Source organism: Delphinus delphis, chromosome 6, assembly GCF_949987515.2.
Source record: "Delphinus delphis chromosome 6, mDelDel1.2, whole genome shotgun sequence".
NCBI lineage: Eukaryota > Metazoa > Chordata > Mammalia > Artiodactyla > Delphinidae > Delphinus > Delphinus delphis.
The window spans coordinates 22,411,210-22,431,053 of record NC_082688.1 but is presented as its reverse complement, the minus strand read 5'-3'; the positions used below and the strand labels follow the sequence as shown (position 1 = coordinate 22,431,053).

Here is a 19,844-nt window from a genome sequence, read left to right as displayed (position 1 = left end):
ACTAAATATTAAAATTTTAACAATATGAAATGCATCAATGTCTTTTAATATATGAAGAGACATATACCAAAGATATTAACAGCTAATATTCCTAGTTCGTAAGAATTTGGATTTTCCCCTACAGTTTCTAATCAATGACCAAACAAATTATAAGCACAAATGCAGAGGGGGAAAGAGTTGGTATTTGAAAACATTAAAAGTGCTTTTATTTTGGATGCTTAGTTACATGGTTTATAATTTTTGTGTATTTTACAAATTTTCATTTGTTATATTGTTTCTATTGCTTATATTTTACACAATTATTGTTTCACAATTAAGAAAACAATTTTTAACATATGCATGTGGATACACAGGTGGGTCATCTGGCCATAGATTGCAGGTAAAATTTTGTGCAAGAAAACCTCATTTTAAAATAATCAAGACATGAGAGCTTGAAGATGGCGGAAGAGTAAAACGCGGAGATCACCTTCCTCCCCACAAATACATCAGAAATACATCTACACGTGGAACAACTCCTACAGAACACCTACTGAACGCTGGCAGAAGACCTCAGACCTCCCAAAAGGCAAGAAACTCCCCACGTACCTGGGTAGGGCAAAAGAAAAAAGAAAAACAGACAAAAGAATAGGGACGGGACCTGCACCACTGGGAGGGAGCCGTGAAGGAGGAAAGGTTTCCACACACTAGGAAGCCCCTTCGTGGGCGGAGACTGCGGGTGGCGGAGGGGGGAAGCCTCAGAGCCACGGAGGAGAGCGCAGCAACAGGGTGCGGAGGGCAAAATGGAGAGATTCCCACACAGAGGATCGGTGCCGACCAGCACTCACCAGCCTGAGAGGCTTGTCTGCTCACCCGCCGAGGCGGGCGGGGCTGGGAGCTGAGGCTCCGGCTTCGGAGCTTAGATCCCAGGGAGAGGACTGGGGTTGGCACGTGAAAACAGCCTGCAGAGAGTTAGTGCGCCACGGCTAGCTGGGAGGGAGTCCAGGAAAAAGCCTGCAGCTGCTAAAGAGGCAAGACTTTTTCTTCCCTCTTTGTTTCCTGGTGCACGAGTAGAGGGGATTAAGAGCGCCGCTTAAAGGAGCTCCAGAGATGGGCATGAGCCGTGGCTATTAGCGCGGACCCCAGAGACGGGCATGAGACTCTAAGGCTGCTGCTGCCGCCACCAAGAAGGCTGTGTGCAGCACAGGTCACTATCCACACCCCCCTCCTGGGAGCCTGTCCAGCCCGCCACTGCCAGGGTCCCGTGATGCAGGGACAACTTCCCCGGGAGAACGCACGGCGCGCCTCAGGCTGGTGCAACGTCATGTTGGCCTCTGCTGCCGCAGGCTCGCCCCGCATCCGAACCCCCCCCCCACCCCCAGCCTGAGTGAGCCAGAGCCCCCGAATCAGCTGCTCCTTTAACCCCATCCTGTCTGAGCGAAGAACAGATGCCCTCAGGCGACCTAAACGCAGAGGAAGGGCCAAATCCAAAGCTGAATCCCAGGAGCTGTGCAAACAACGAAGAGCAAGGGAAATCTCTCCCAGCAGCCTCAGCAGATTAAATCTCCACAATCGACTTGATGTACCCTGTATCTGTGGAATACCTGAATAGACAACGAATCATCCCAAAATGAGAAGGTGGACTTTGGGAGCAACAATATATATATTTTCTTCCCTTTTTCTCTTTTTGTGAATGTGTATGTGTATGCTTCTGTGTGTGATTTTGTCTGTATAGCTTTGCTTTTACCATTTGTACTAGGGTTCTGTCCATTTTTTCTCCCTTTTTTTTTATTGCTTAAAAATTTTTCTTAATAATTTTTATTTTAATTATTTTATTTTATCTTCTTTCTTTCTTTTCTTCCTCCCTTTTGTTCTGAGCCGTGTGGAGGACAGGCTTTCAGTGCTCCTTCCAGGCGTAAGTGCTGTGCCACAGAGGTGGGAGAGCCAACTTCAGGACACTGGTCCACAAGAGACCTCCCAGCTCCACACAATATCAAATGGGGAAAACCTCCCAATGATCTCCATCTCAACGACAAGACCCAGCTCCACTCAATGACCAGCAAGCTACAGTGCTGGACATCCCACGACACACAACTAGCAAAACAGGAACACAACCCCATCCATTAGCACAGAGGTTGCCTAAAATCATAATAAGGCCACAGACATCCCAAAACACACCACCAGACATGAACCTGCCCAACAGAAAGACAAGATCCAGCCTCATCCACCAGAACACAGGCACTAGTCCCCTCCACCAGGAAGCCTACACAACCCACTGAACCAACCTTAGCCACTGGGGACAGACACCAAAAACAAAGGAAACTACGAACCTGCACCCTGCGAAAAGGAGACCCCAAACACAGTAAGTTAAGCAAAATCAGAAGACATAGAAACACACAGCAGAGGAGGGAGCAAGGCAAAAACCCACCAGACCTAACAACTGAAGAGGAAATAAGCAGTCTACCTGAAAAAGAATTCAGAATAATGATAGTAAAGATGATCCAAAATCTTGGAAACAGAATGGAGAAAATACAAGGAACGTTTAACAAGGACCTAGAAGAACTAAAGAGCAAACAAAAAGTGATGAACAACACAATACATGAAATTAATAATTCTCTAGAAGGGATCAATAGCAGAATAACTGAGGCAGAACAACAGGTAAGTGACCTGGAAGATAAAATAGCGGAAATAACTACTACAGAGCAGAATAAAGGTAAAAGAATGAAAAGATTTGAGGACAGTCTCAGAGACCTCTGGGACAACAACAAGCGCACCAACATTCGAATTATAGGGGTCCCAGAAGAAGAATAGAAAAGGGACTGAGAAAATATTTGAAGAGATTATAGTTGAAAACTTCCCTAATATGGGAAAGGAAATAGTTAATCAAGTCCAGGAAGCATAGAGAGTCCCATACAGGATAAATCCAAGGAGAAGCATGCCAAGACACATATTAATCAAACTATCAAAAATTAAAAACAAAGAAAATATATTAAGAGCAGCAAGGGGAAAACAACAAATAACACATAAGGGAATCCCCATAAGGTTAACAGCTGCTCTTTCAGCAGAAACTCTGCAAGCCAGAAGTGAGTAGCAGGACATATCTAAAGTGATGAAGGAGAAAAACCAACAACCAAGATTACCCTACCCTGCAAGGATCTCATTCAGATTTGATGGAGAAATTAACACCTTTACAGACAAGCAAAAGCTAAGAGAATTCAGCACCACAAAACCAGGTTTACAACAAATGCTAAAGGAACTTCTCAAGGCAGGAAACACAAGAGAAGGAAAAGACCTACAATAATAAACCCAAAACAATTAAGAAAATGGTAATAGGAACATACATATTGATAACTACCTTAAATGTAAATTGATTAAATGCTCCAACCAAAAGACATAGACTGGCTGAATGGATACAAAAACAAGACTTGTATATATGCTGTGTACAAGAGACCCACTTCAGACCTAGGGACACATACAGACTGAAAGTGAGGGGATGGAAAAAGATATTCCAGGCAAATAGAAATCAAAAGAAAGCTGGAGTAGCAATTCTCATATCAGACAAAATAGACTTTAAAACAAAGACTATTACAAGAGACAAAAAAGGACACTACAAAATGATCAAGGGATCAATCCAAGAAGAAGATATAACAATTGTAAATATTTATGCACCCAACATAGAAGCACTTCAATACATAAGGCAAATACTAACAGCCATAAAAGCGGAAATCGACAGTAACACAATCATAGTAGGGGACTTTAACACCCCACTTTCACTGATGGAGAGATCATCCAAAATGAAAATAAATAAGGAAACACAAGCTTTAAATCATACATTAAACAAGATAGACTTAATTGATATTTATAGGATGTTCCTTCCAAAAACAACAGAATACACATTCTTCCCAAGTGCTCATGGAACATTCTCCAGGATAGATCATATCTTGGGTCACAAAACAAGTGCTGGTAAATTTAAGAAAACTGAATCGTGTCAAGTATATTTTCCGACCACAATGCTATGAGACTAGATATCAATTACAGGAAAGAATCTGTAAGAAATACAAACACAAGGAGGCTAAACAACTCTACTTAATAACCAAGAGATCACTGAAGAAATCAAAGAGGAAATCAAAAAATACCTAGAAACAAATGAAAATGAAAACATGATGACCCAAAACCTATGGGATGCAGCAAAAGCAGTTCTAAGAGGGAAGTTTATAGCAATACAATCCTACCTTAAGAAACAAGAGGGCTTCCCTGGTGGTGCAGCGGTTGAGAGTCCACCTGCCGATGCAGGGGACACGGGTTCGTGCCCCGGTCTGGGAAGATCCCACATGCCACGGAGCAGCTGCGCCCGTGAGCCATGGCCACTGAGCTTGCGCGTCCAGAGCCTGTGCTCCGCAACAGGAGAGGCCACAACAGTGAGAGGCCCCGCGTACGGCAAAAAAAAAAAAAAAAAAGAAACAAGAAACATCTCAATAAACAACCTAACCTTACACCTAAAACAATTAGAGAAAGAAGAACAAAAAAAACCCCCAATGTTAGCAGAAGGAAAGAACTCATAAAGATCACATCAGAAATAAATGAAAAAGAAATGAAGGAAATGATAGCAAATATCAATAAAACTAGAATCTGGTTCTTTGAGAAGATAAACAAAATTGATAAACCATTAGCCAGACTCATCAAGAAAAAAAGGGAGAAGACTCAAATGAACAGAATTAGAAATGAAATAGGAGAAGTAACAACTGACACTGCAGAAATACAAAGGATCATGAGAGGCTACTACAGGCAACTCTATGCCAATAAAATGGACAACCTGGAAGAAATGGACAAATTCTTAAAAATGCACAAACTTCCAAGACTGAACCAGGAAGAAATAGAAAATATGAACAGGCCAATCACAAGCACTGAAATTGAAACTGTGATTAAAAAACTTCCAACAAACAAAAGGCCAGGACCAGAGGGCTTCTCAGGTGAATTTTATCAAACATTTAGAGAAGAGCTAACACCTATCCTTCTCAAACTCTTCCAAAATATAGCAGAGGGAGGAACACTCCCAAACTCATTCTATGAAGCCACCATCACTCTGATACCAAAAGATGACAAAGATGTCACAAAGAAAGAAAACTACATGCCAATATCGCTGATGAATGTAGGTGCAAAAATCCTGAACAAAATACTAGCAAACAGAATCCAACAGCACATTAAAAGGATCATACACTATGATCAAGTGGGGTTTATCCCAGGAATGCAAGGATTCTTCAAGATACACAAATCAATCAATGTGATACACCATATTAACAAAGTGAAGGAGAAAAACCATATGATCATCTCAATAGATGCAGAGTAAGCTTTCAACAAAATTCAACACCCTTTTATGATAAAAATCCTCCAGAAAGTAGGCATAGAGAGAACTTTCCTCAAAATAATAAAGACCATATATGACAAACCCACAGCCAACATCGTCCTCAATGGTGAAAAACTGAAACCATGTCAACTAAGATCAGGAACAAGACAAGGTTGCCCACTCTCGCCACTATTATTCAACATAGTTTTGGAAGTTTTAGCCACAGCAAACAGAGAAGAAAAAGAAATAAAAGGAATCCAAATAGGAAAAGAAGAAGTAAAGCTGTCACTGTTTGCAGATGACATGATACTATACATAGAGAATCCTAAAGATGCTACCAGAAAACTACTAGAGCCAATCAATGAATTTGGTAAAGTAGCAGGATACAAAATTAATGCACAGATATCTCTTGCATTCCTATACACTAATGTTAAAAAATCTGAAAGTGAAATTAAGAAAACACTCCCATTTACCATTGCAACAAAAAGAACACAATATCTAGGAATAAACCTACCTAAGGAGACAAAAGACCTGTCTGCAGAAAATTATAAGACACTGATGAAAGAAATTAAAGATGATCCAAATAGATGGAGAGACATACCATGTTCTTGGACTGGAAGAATCAACATTGTGAAAATGACTATACTACCCAAAGCAATCTACAGAATCAATGCAATTCCTATCAAACTACCACTGGCATTTTTCACAGAACTAGAACAAAAAATTTCACAATTTGTATGGAAACACAAAGGACCCCGAATAGCCAAAGCAATCTTGAGAAAGAAAAACAGAGCTAGAGTAATCAGGCTCCCTAACTTCAGACTATACTACAAAGCTACAGTAATCAAGACACTATGGTACTAGCACAGAAACAGAAATATAGATCAATGGAACAGGATAGAAAGCCCAGAGATAAACCCATGCACATATGGTCACCTTATCTTTGATAAAGGAGGTAAGAACATACAATGGAGAAAGGAAATCCTCTTCAATAAGTGGTGCTGGGAAAACTGGACAGCTACATGTAAAAGAGTGAAATTAGAACACTCTCTAACACCATACACAAAAATAAACTCAAAATGGATTAAAGACCGAAATGTAAGGCCAGACACCATCAAACTCTTAGAGGAAAACATAGGCAGAACACTCTGTGACATAAATCACAGCAAGATCCTTTTAGACCCACCTCCTAGAGAAATGGAAATAAAAACAAAAATAAACAAATGGGACCTAATGAAACTTCAAAGCTTTTGCACAGCAAAGGAAACCATAAACATGACGAAAAGAAAACCCTCAGAATGGGAGAAAATATTTGCAAATCAATCAACTGACAAAGGATTAATTTCCAAAATTTACAAGCAGCTCATGCAGCTCAGTATTAAAAAAACAAACAACCCAATCCAAAAATGGGCAGAAGACCTAAATAGACATTTCTTCAAAGAAGAAATACAGATTGCGAACAGACACATGAAAGAATGCTCAACATCACTAATCATTAGAGAAATGCAAATCAAAACTACAATGAGATATCATCTCACACTGGTCAGAATGGCCATCATCAAAAAATCTAGAAGCAATAAATGCTGGAGAGGGTGTGGAGAAAAGGGAATCCTCGTGCACTGTTGGTGGGAATGTAAACCGATACAGCCACTATGGAGAACAGTACGGACGTTCCTTTAAAAACTAAAAATAGAACTACCATACGACCCAGCAATCCCACTACTGGGCATATACCCTGAGAAAACCATAACTCAAAAAGAGTCATGTACCAAAATGTTGATTGCAGCTCTATTTACAATAGCCAGGACATGGAAGCAACCAAAGTGTCCATCAACAGATGAATGGATAAAGAAGATGTGGCACATATATACAATGGAATATTACTCAACCATAAAAGGGAACGAAACTGAGTTATTTGTAGCGAGGTGGATGGACCTAGAGACTGTCACACAGAGTGAAGTAAGTCAGAAAGAGAAAAAAAATATCGTATGCTAACACATATATATGGAATCAAAAAAAAAGGTCATGAAGAACCTAGGGGCAAGATGGGAATAAAGATGCAGACCTACTAGAGAATGGACTTGAGGATACGGGGAGTGGGAAGGGTAAGCTGGGACAAAGTGAGAGAGTGGCATGGACATATATACACTACCAAATATAAAATAGATAGCTAGTGGGAAGCAGCCACATAGCACAGGGAGATCAGCTCGGTGCTTTGTGACCACCTGGAGTGGTGGGATAGGGAGCGTGGGAGGGAGGGAGATGCAAGAGGGAAGAGATATGGGGCCATATGTATATGTACAACTGATTCACTTTGTTATAAAGCAGAAACTAACACACCATTGTAAAGCAATTATACTCCAATAAAGATGTAAATAAATAGATAAATATCACAGGCCGCAAAATAGGGACATTGCAATTCTCCTTACCAGTTTTTCACAAACACATGGGTATTTCTTCAAAAACTGCATCTTTCTTTTTCTTTTCTTACAGGAAAACATTTAGATATGATATTATATATACTTAATAAAAAAGACATTGTTCTGGTTTATTAGGGAAAAATAATAATAATAATCAAAATTTTTGGACTTCCCTCGTGGCACAGTGGTTAAGAATCCACCTGCCAATGCAGGGGACACGGGTTCAAGTCCAGTCCAGTAAGATCCCACATGCCGTGGAGCAACTAAGCCCGTGTGCTGCAACTACTATGCCTGTACTCTAGAGCCCGCGAGCCACAACTACTAAGCCCGTGTGCCACAACTACTGAAGCCCGTGCACCTACAGCCCATGCTCTGCAACAAGAGAAGCCACCGCAATGAGAAGCCTGCGCACCACAACTAAGAGTAGCCCCCTCTCACTGCAACTAGAGAAAGCCCGTGTGCAGCAATGAAGACCCAATGCAGCCAAAAACAAATAATTTTAATCAAATAATCAAAATTTTATAAATCATGTGCCAATAAATAAATAAAATACTCTACTCTCCCCCCAAAATAAAATAATCAAAATTTAAAATCTGCAGCATATACATATATTTATATATAATGTTTTCAGAGACTTATGATGTTATGGGAAAGTGTTGCCTTTAAATGTTAAAATTTTAAAGCACAGAACGAAAGTATGTGCTGATCTCATACAGAAAGTGCAGGGGAATCACGGGCAGAAATAATAGAAGAATGCTAATGGTGGCCGTCCCTGGTGTCGCAGTTTCCTTCGTGCGTTAATATCAGGAAGGGAGAGAACAAGAGAGCCAGTCAGGGTTTCTCAATGTTGACACACATCTGGCCTCAATTTTGAGTCTTGGGAACAAGAGCAGTGAAAGCAAGAGAACCAGGAAAAAAGATAGGTAGGGGCTAAAACCACCTACCTAAAAAACACTTCAAAATTTACAATTATTGGCATTTAGAGAAAGAAAGTCCACATTTACTACGGCCTTTCAGCATAACGGCAGAAGACCGATGCAACGAAGAAAAAGAGGGAAAAGCTAATAATGTCTGGCTGCTGCCACTTCTCTTTCATGACATCAAAATCCACATCAGATACATGATTTCTGTGTTTATGTACAATATCCTTGAACTAGAAACCACAGATTTCAATCTCTAATTTATTCAGGAATAAAAATTCAGACCATAGGCAGCATACTTTTATGTGACTTTAAATATATGTTACTAGCTAATGATAGGAAAACCTCACATCGGCTCATGAGTTCACACAAATTGCCATGACTCCGTTTCCATAAGCAGATCTCCGAAGGCAGATCCCTAGGCAAAGAACAAGAATCTACAAAATATCAGGAGAAAACTTTTAATTTATTCTATCCAGCCGTCGTCTGATGTCTAAAAGAGTGATTCTGCAGTGCCTTCCAAATTCACAGCAGAACCGATGTATAAACATCAAATCATCAAAGACAGTTCAAGAGAGCACTTCATGTCTCGAAACATTACAAGCTAAAACTAAGAGCTTCTACACCTGCAAATAATAAACTTCAAAGGCAACCCAAAACCAGCCTGGCATTTATCATTTGTGAGCCTGAGAGAGAGAGAGAGAGAGAGAGAGAGGGAGGGAGGGAGGGAGGGAGAGGGAGGGAGGGAGGGAGAGAGAGGGAGGGAGGGAGGGAGAGAGAGAGAGGGAGAGAGAGAGGGAGGGGGAGGGAGGGGGAGGGAGGGAGGGGGAGAGAGGGAGGGAGGGAGGGAGGGAGTGTGGTGTGTAATCCATTGACCAACTATAGTTTACCTAGTCTTATTTTCACCTTGGATTCTTGTATAGAATCCTAAAACTTTCAAGTGTGCTGTTCATGAAATAAGTAGTATCTCACAATTGGAAGGAAACTGCTGAGGTCATCTAGTTCTTCCTCTTCCCCAATGCTTTCATCTCGTCTACATTCTCCATTATCTGCTGGAACACTTCCAATGACAGGAAGCTCACTCCCTTCCAAGGCCAGCCATGAAGTCCTTGGGCAGGTTGCTCGCTAGAAATTCTCTTAAATATAGTTCACATCATCCCGGCTGAAAAGCCCATCCAGGGGGCTCAGCTGCTCTTCTGTAATCAAACTGAATCTCATCCTTCCAACACCTGAAGGTGGATCAGGCAGACAAAGGTAGAGGTCGAGTCACCCATTTACTCCTTTCCTTTCTCAAAATTCCTATCTCATAGATCCTTTACAACCCCTTTTACAACCTAAAACACAATACAGTACCCTTGCTGAGTGCTTCTGACCAATCCAGAACACGGTGAAACCTACATCTCACTTGCTTTCATTTTAATTTTCAGATATGAGGTATTTAAAGAACACACTATCATGAAATAAAGTCTATAGTTTGAGATAACAGCCATTTCAAATGGGTCCAGCCTTGAAATATGCTATTACTGTGAAACTGAGAATTATAAAAAATTAAAGTCCCTAAAAGTTTCTCAAAGAAAATGTGGGGGAGAAAATATTTGCTAATGAAGCAACTGACAAAGGATTAATCTCCAAAATTTACAAGCAGCTCATGCCGCTCAATATTAAAAAAACAAACAACCCAATCCAAAAATGGGCAGAAGACCTAAATAGACATTTCTCCAAAGAAGATATACAGATTGCCAACAAACACATGAAAGAAGGCTCAACATTACTAATCATTAGAGAAATGCAAATCAAAACTACAATGAGGTATCACCTCGCACCGGTCAGAATGGCCATCATCAAAAAATCTAGAAGCAATAAATGCTGGAGAGGGTGTGGAGAAAAGGGAATCCTCGTGCACTGTTGGTGGGAATGTAATCTGATACAGCCACTATGGAGAACAGTACGGACGTTCCTTAAAAAACTAAAAATAGAACTACCATACGACCCAGCAATCCCACTTCTGGGCATATACCCTGAGAAAACCATAATTCAAGAAGAGTCATGCAGGAATAGAGATGCAGGCCTACTAGAGAATGGACTTGAGGACACAGGAAGGGGGAAGGGTAAGCTGGGACAAAGTGAGAGAGTGGTAGTGTATATATGGACATATATACACTACCAAATATAAAATAGATAGCTAGTGGGAAGCAGTCGCATAGCACAGGGAGATCAGCTCGGTGCTGTGTGACCAGCTAGAGGGGTGGGATAGGGAGGGTGGGAGGAAGGGAGACGCAAGAGAGAAGAGATATGGGGATATATGTATATGTATAACTGATTCACTTTGTTATAAAGCAGAAACTAACACACCATTGTAAAGCAATTATACTCCAATAAAAATGTTAAAAAAAAAAAAAAGGAATCATGTACCACAATGTTTATTGCAGCTCTATTTACAATAGCCAGGACATGGAAGCAACCTAAGTGTCCAGCGACAGACGAATGGATAAAGAAGATGTGGCACATATATACAATGGAATATTACTCAGCCATAAAAAGAAACGAAGTTGAGTTATTTGTAGTGAGGTGGATGGACCTAGAGTCTGTCATACAGAGTGAAGTAACTCAGAAAGAGAAAAGCAAATACAGCATGCTAACACATATATATGGAATCTAAAAAAAAAAATAAATGGCTATGAAGAACCTAGGGGCAGGACAGGAATAAAGACGCAGACGTAGAGAATGGACTTGAGGACACGGGGAGGGGGAAGGGTAAGCTGGGACGAAGTGAGAGAGTGGCATGGACATATATACACTACGAAATGTAAAATAGATAGCTAGCGGGAAGCAGCCGCATAGCACAGGGAGATCAGCTCGGTGCTTTGTGACCACCTAGAGGGGTGGGATAGGGAGGGTGGGAGGGAGTCGCAAGAGGAAGGGGGTATGGGGATATATGTATATGTATAGCTGATTCACTTTGTTATAAAGCAGAAACTAACACACCATTGTAAAGCAATTATACTCCAATAAAGATGTTTAAAAAAAAAAGAAAATGTGGTCTACCAGTAGAGTTTGTTAAAAATGCAGTCCTGAACCCTTCCCAGATTGCCTGAAACAGAATCTCTGTGAGAGGGTCCAGGACTTCGCATTTTAAACATACTCTCTGTTGATTCTGACGCAAAGTAAAAGGCAAGAACCCATGCCCTACCTTCACGGTCGCTAAATGATTACCGCTTAACCACACACAAACCCATCCATTCTCTCTCAACCTCTCATTCTCCCTCCGCCTCTATCTCCCGTAGGTCCACAAAGGCAGAATCCAAGTGACCAGTACAATCTGGGCTGGTTTCAACTGATGGTTAAACTGGTATTAGAAGCCAGTACTGGTAATCCCTTCTTTTAGTTCCAGTCCAAACTTGTCCCTACAGGGAGAACAGTATCTGGGATGTAGTAGGAGAATGAGGGAAGGGCAGCGTATGAGACGGGGCTGAATTTACGGAAATAAATATCCTAAAGCAATTATTCACTGACACTTGATCCTTGGAGGTGGGTGGTAAAAAGCTGAGAAACTGCTCAATGTGGAGGACTTGCCAGAAGAAAGAAGAAAAGGAAGGCAAGGAATGAGAGGAGAAAAGTAAAACCCCAAGCAACAGAGGAGGGGGATTTCTGTGACCATAAAGACACACCAGTTGGATTTCAGCCCGTAGCTTTGTGAACGCTCTGGAGTTTCACCCTTACAATTTTCAAGCTTTCTTGTATTAATACTAAGCTTGATGTGATTTAGAAAATGCTTTTCCCCAAATAAGCAAACTCAAAATCCCAGTAGTTGATGTCTGCATTTGCTGCAACAAGAACTCAAGAGTCATCTTTATATGCTAGGATGAGGGTCAAATTTATCTCCTCCAACAACCACAAGAAATTCTACCACTGAACACAGAATGTGCCCTCACAGTTCTTTCCATTGTTTTGGGTCCTAGCTTTAAAAACGATACTTCGTTCTCATTCCAAATACAGATGCAAACTGCAGACAAAACATCTTACCGCAAAACTAAAATGCCCAGGACCAACAAATCCACAATAAAGAGGTTAAACTCCTAACCCGAAATGGTAAATGTAGTAACAATGACCTTTGCCATGCGGTAAAAGATGAATCCAGCTAACGTTACCTTTAAAAAGAACTTCAGTAACGCCTCTCCTTCCTGTCATAATTACTCCCTACAGACCTCACAAGCCAGCTGTTTGGTGGAGACATTTCTGACCAATGTACTACTTCACCCTGTATGAACCCTACGAAACGTGCCCTAATAGATTCCAACGGCATGTAAAGAGGCCATAACCTGTCAAACATTTACAGTTACAAGGGGATCAATAAAAAGAGAAGTGTTAAATGGTTACTTTCCAGATTGCTGTATTCGGATTCCAAAACAACAAAAGGGAGGAAAAAAAGGATAGCAGTGGCTCAAAACAAATGACATTTTGTTAAATCATAGGGCTGGAAGGACCTTAAAGGTTATTTAGTAAATCCCTCCTACCCTCAAACAACTCAGTCATCAAGCAAGTCATTAGCAAGAGTAATTTCAACATACCCCCAAATCTGACCTCTCTGCTTAGCCCCTCATTACCCAGAACTGCCCCAGGGCACTTCAAAATCCTCTTTCTAACTGGAACTGTACATCCCTACAGCTGTTAGCACTCACATACGCTCTATCTGCCTTTGGATGTCAAAATATCCAGCTTCCTGCCCCCTCCATTTTCCCCTGTTCATGCAGCCTCAGTTCCCACAATATCCAGCCTAAATGTCACAGGCCACCCCCCCACCAGCCTGCTACCTCACACACTCCTTTCTGCCTTTTAACACCTCAGTTCTGATTAGTTCTGCCCCCACTCACAGCCTCCAGAGGCCCCATGGAGCAAATGTATGGATAAGATGAAGATGTCACTGCTCATCAGTTCTTCTCATCTCAGCAGAGCTCATGACAGCAGCCATTAATAGTGTCACTGCTCTTTGCTGTCTTCCATTTCTCCTGGTAGCTCTTCTAAGCCTTTAATCCTCTCAAATAAGCTCCATAACATTCACAACCATCGTGGAGAAATCAGTGGACATCAAGCAAGAAGCCTCTTGAAATTCTGCCCTTCCCCCCCTGCTCTCCCCTTCCAGCCATCACTTGAGTGATCTGGGCCATTCTTTCATACATCTTCTCTGGCTCACCCATCACGTGCCCTAGACACTCCTCTCAAACTTGCATGCACATTAGAATCACGAGGTGGCTGCCCCCGTGTCTGTCCCAAAGATGGGGTCAGAGGGTCTCAAGTGGAACCCCTGCATGTGATTTATTTTAAAAGCTCCCCCAACAAGGTGATTCTTAAAATAAGACAAGGTTGGGTACCATGGTCCAAGATCACTAACTACTCCCATGGTTTCAACTACCAAATCTGGAGCACTTTTCTGAGCTGTGTTCTCACATCTCTCAACGCATTCCAAAACCACCACTGCACATCCACAGGCATCTCAAACTCAACATGTACCAACTACACTCCTCATCCTTCCTGTTAGGGGCTGAACTGTGTCCCCAAAGATTCATATGTTGAAGTCGTAACACCTAGTACCTCAAAATCTGACCTTATTTGGATATAGGGTCTTTAATGAGGTAATCAAGTTAAAATGAGGTCTTTAGGGTGGACGCTAATCCAATATGGCTGGTGTCCTCAGAAGAAGAGGAAATTGGGATACAGACATATGCACACAGAGGAAAGATCATATGAAGATACACAGGGAGGGGGCCATCTACAAGCCAAGAGATGCCTCAAAAAAAAAAACCAACCCTGGGCTTCCCTGGTGGCGCAGTGGTTGAGAGTCCGCCTGCCGATGCAGGGGACACAGGTCCGTGCCCTGGTCCGGGAAGATGCCACATGCTGCGGAGCGTTTGGGCCCGTGAGCCATGGCCGCTGAGCCTGCGCGTCTGGAGCCTGTGCTCCGCAACGGGAGAGGCCACAACAGTGAGAGGCCCGCGTACCGCAAAAAAAACAAAACAAAACAAAAAACAAAAAAAAAACCCAACCCTGCCGACACCTTGATCCTGGGCTTCTAGCCTCCAGTTATGAGAAAATGTTCCATTGTTTAAGCTACCCAGTTTGTGGTACTTTGTCATGGCAGCCCTAGCAAACACATAGACTTCCCATGCCCTCCTTGCTCTCTCCTACTTCTCCATCTTAGTCAATGGAATCACCATTCATTCACCATTACTCCCCACTCTCCCTCGCCTACCATATCTACCCATTCACTAAATTGTGTCAATTCTTCCTCCTGAACATCTTTCACATCTGACTCCTTCCCTCCAAACCCACTATCACTGCCTTAATTCAGGTCCTAATCATCTCCCCTAGGATATTCCAAGTCCCTTCCCCCTACCACCATTTCCCTTAGCTGTGTGGAGACTAATCTTCCTGGAACAGATATCTAGCATGCCAATGGTCAGTTTTAAACCCTTCCATGTTTTCCCATTGCCTCAAGTCCAAGATCCTTGAGCGCAGCCTACTGAGTCCTCCAGCTACTTCCCACTTCAGCCATAACCTCCCATCCTCATGAACCATCAGCACTTTGGACCTGCTCGAAACTGCCCTAACACATAATACTGATCCACACAACTGTCTTTACATATGCGCTTGGTTCTTCCTGGAACACCTTCCCTTGCCCAAACTCCGTGCCTGGCAAACACCTACTTCATCCTTCCAGTCCCAGCCTCAGAACCACCTCTCAACAAAACCTTTTATGACCCTCCTCCCCACCCAGAGTAATCACTACCTGTTCTACGCTGCCTCGGAAAGTTACACATACTTCACATTATGCTGTGATCATACTTTGGCAGGTGTCACGAATACAAACATCTCCAGGGACCAACCAGGTATCATAAATAAATGAAGTACCTAGCGAAAGCAGATCTCAACTCTGCATGATTAGGACCAGTCATAATGCCTGCCTGGCTATGTCACCTTTTAAAACCTTATACTGAACAAAGAAAATGCATATGGGGCCAAATTCATGTAGCACACAGACTGCCAGTTTTGCAAACTCCAGCCAAAGGCATAAAACGTCAGGGCCATCATTTCTATTCCTTCTACTCCTTGAACTGAAAAGACTACAGAACATGCCTGTAGGTGTTCCCATAGCATGTGGTCGCATTCCGATCCTTGTTCCTGCTGCCCAGCAGGGGTGACACTTAAAGCACACAGCTCCCCACTTACCTGAGTACAAGGAAAGGATGCAGTGTCGAGCTGTATAACCTCGAACTCACTGCTACTCAATACTTACCAAAAATATTATTTTTGAAGGAATAACATTTACAGGCAATATCCTGAAAGGCATCTAGCCCATTATTCCACGAGGAATGTGAAATGTCTATCCTTGTACAGAGCTACACCAGCCAAGAGCTACTTGTCTGAACTGTCTTGCTTTAGCTCCCATAGAATTGCTTTTCTGAGACAAACTCTGGCATCATGCCATTGACCCCTACTGGGCAACGTTGCTGTTGTCTTTCTAACCCCACGGTTATATTCATTGTAAAGATTGTGTTTGGAGACATTGTTCATTACATTAACATACTGAATGTTTAAAGAACCATTCATAAAATCCTCTCTCCTCCCAGCACCATGAAGAGTTGTGCCCTTTGTTTAGCCCTTATACTTGCAGGCTTTTTGGATCATACAGTTGTTTGTGTCCCCTCTTCGTGTCACCTACTAGCAAGGACAGTGAAATGTGTGGCCTTTTCCTAATACATGGATAGGACCCTGAGGGGAACCTTCTGCCTCGGTCTCTCCCGAAACTCACACTCTCACTTTCTCTTCCTGCATTTCCTTCCTGCGCTTACTAAGTTTCTTCCCCTTCAGTAGGGAAATATTCAAGTAACTAACTTCTAGCGCTTCATTCACCACACAGTATTTTCATTTAGTTCCCACCTCTCCCGTTGGTGAGTTTTTTGAAGACAAGGCCTCCATCTTACTCATCTTTGTATCTGTGAAGGCTAATAAGGGACCATTAATTGAATATCAAATTGAACTGTATTACATGTGATTCCTTCTAGTCATGGATGAAATGGTAAATTAACTATCTCTTAAGGAAGCACACTTAATTTCCCCCAAAAGAGCAAAAGTTGTCCCTGGCCTCAAGACCAATTAGCATCTGGAGGAAAATAAAACTTACGGGGACTAATATGAGTAATATACACCAAACAAGTGCAGGTATAAATACTATTTAGCTTTTAATCCTTTGCTATCCATTTTTCCAGTAATTGTTCCATTTTCTAGTAGTTAACCAGTTCTTTTGCAGAAGCATATTAACCAGGAATTTTCCACAATCAGTCAAGAGAGTGAATGCAGTTAAAAGCAAAATATTTTATGGCACATTAAAATCTGTCCACTCAGAGGGTACAGGACCAAAGAAAGCTGCAAGATGCTGTTCGTTAGACACGGAACTGTAAAGGAATGAAGGATATCCCCGCAGTGGAAAGAAGTACATCCACCAGTAAGGTCTGGTCAGTTGCACTCAGTGTCATCCAAGACCAATTATTATCGAAGCTTCCCATTGCTCTACTCATTTTCCAAGTTCTACAAACCTACATTTCATTCATGCAAATATCTTTAAATTTTTCTCAAACTTGATTGGTAGGTGTATAATGTGTTATCATTGTTTTGGAAATTGATTTAATCATTTTTCACCACTAGTCAAAAAATCATCCCTACCTTTTGAGATAGTACATTCTGTAACTGAGAATCTACCCTAAACAAATCATCCAAAACACAGAAAAAGGTGTTCACTGCAGTGAAGTAGAGCTTCTGAATGGCATTAAGGTCACCTCTAATTATGATATACTATTAAGACAAAAGACAGTATACTCATTGTACTCAGCAGGATTTCAACCAACTAGTAAAATGTGCAGAGGAAATATCAGAAGGAAATATCCCATAAAGTTGATACTGGAGATCTCTGGGCGGGGATTATAACAACTTTTTTTCTTCTTTATATTTTCTTTTGTCTTCTACAATGAACACATACTACCTTTGTAATTTTAAAAGTTTTTCTTATTCTAAACCTACTTGGAAACCAAATGATACTATTCTCAAATTAGTGATCTCACTCTTAGTCTCAGAAAATTACATAGATAGTTGTTGGGTGCAGTGTTTTTTTAAAATAGCAAAAAATAAAATAAAATAAAATAGCAAAGAAATGAGAAATAAACTAAATGTCCAAAACTAGGGCAATAGTTGAATGAAAAATGGTTTAACAACTTAATGGATTACTATTAAGCTATTAAAAATATAATGATTCAGACTATATTATCACATATAACAATAGGTAGAAATTGGTCAGTAGAAACAAAAACACATTTGTTACCTCTAGGTAGAATTACATCATAAAATAGACCATAATGGGAATAGACCATAAAACTAACATGATTAAATGAAAAATATAACAGGTTTGATTTATTTAAATATTGCCATATGTGGTTTCAAAAATAATTTTCAAAACTTTTTTAAGAATACTCTAAACAGCGTTTTACATAAAAACAAATATTTTTAGATGAGTTCGATAGCTTTAAATACTTTAACATGTGTTTGCTGAAAATTCTTCTACCAGCTGAGTTATTCCACCATCAAAATGTGATGAAAACAGAAAAAGAAAGGGGTTTGGGTAGGTAAAAAATTCTGTGCATCCTTCCTGTATTAAAATAAGCCCAGGGCTTCCCTGGTGGCACAGTGGTTGAGAGTCCGCCTGCCGATGCAGGGGACACGGGTTCGTGCCCCGGTCCGGGAAGATCCCACATGCTGCGGAGCGTTTGGGCCCGAGAGCCATGGCCGCTGAGCCTGCGCGTCTGGAGCCTGTGCTTCACAACGGGAGAGGCCACAACAGTGAGAGGCCCGCGTACAGCAAAAATGAAAAAAAAAATACTAGGTGGTGCATGAGAACACTCTGTGCATCTCCCTGACTCTGTCAGCCTTGAACCTAACCTAACCCCATGACTCCAACCCCTTCTAATCCAACCTACTTCTTAGAACCAGCCTTGAGCAACATCCATACCTATTACGTGCCTGGACCTATGCCCAACCTGCTCCCAAACACCGCCTGTGTGACCTGCCTCTGCCTTGTCCCCTGAGGTCCTGGCCAGGTTTCCACATAGTATCAGCTTAAGGAGAAGATATTCAACAGCAAATAAAGGCATATAAGCTGATGAAGCAATACCAAAACACACTAAGTAGAATACCCACAGTTACTTGGACTTCCTGAATAAATATTTATTATGAATAAGGAATTAGGTAGTGCTCAAAAAGAAAAAGCATGAATCTTATCTTTTGTTTCCTCAAATACATTTTCCTCCTCAAATACATTTTCCTCAAAAATAAGAACAAGTGAAATAAAGTACTTGTAAGTGAAAGTGGAAGACTGAAAACTGTTTTGAAATTACCAAAACTAATGTATTTTAATCAACTGATTTAACACACTGGTAAGAAAAGCTGAGTTGCCAAGTACTTCTCATTCCCTTTCACAGAAAACCCAATCCTTGTCCAATATTCCTTAAACTCGGAATAGTCATTATAACTGAATCAGTCTTCCATGGGGATTCCTTAGCCCTTTAAATTTCTTTGACATAACATCACTACTGTTCAATGGGTTTTTATAAAATGTGGATTATGTATAACAATTTAGATACTACACGTTTCCCCTAAAGCAAGCATCCAGCATATAAACCTAAGATAATGATTTTTTTCACCCTCACTGAATCTGAAAGGTTAAAAACCAATGTAATTTCAAGTGTGGGCAAACTACAAACTATGATGTTAAAGTCTCAAGAATTTGCTCAGGAAAGTCTTCATCTTTGCCCACTCTTCATGCTTCCAGAAGTATCAGTGCTGGTGTCCAATGTCAAGATGTTTGTACCACCTGAGCCTCCCTTTACGATACAAGTAAGGATGTAAATACTTGGAGTTCTCCCATGTTTAGCTTGAGCTTGTCAGACTAAATTAACTCAGTGGCACAAGAACATCAATTCTTTGAAGGTGAAACAGCCAGAGCAAAGTTGAAAATAAAAAGCATGAAGTCACTGCATAACACGATGGAGAGAATGATTTGTGCACGTTATTCTGAATCTTCTATTTCAAGACAAGGACCTTGAGGCCTGGAAAGGGTGGGTCCTGTCAAAGGCCCCATGG

At 41.2% G+C, this 19,844-nt stretch overlaps 1 protein-coding gene across 4 annotated transcripts in view; it reads right to left on the bottom strand.

Moving 5' to 3' along the window:
- The window catches only part of LPAR1 (lysophosphatidic acid receptor 1), a 163,195-nt gene that overhangs the window by 128,783 nt on the left and 14,568 nt on the right, over positions 1-19,844 (bottom strand). The window contains exon 1 of one of the 4 annotated variants that reach the window (XM_060013340.1): positions 825-876. The exons of the other annotated variants lie outside the window; for them this stretch is intronic. The gene's annotated coding sequence lies outside the window, so the exon portion shown is untranslated. Of the gene's footprint in view, positions 1-824; positions 877-19,844 lie in introns of those variants that run through there. 4 annotated transcript variants of the gene reach the window in all.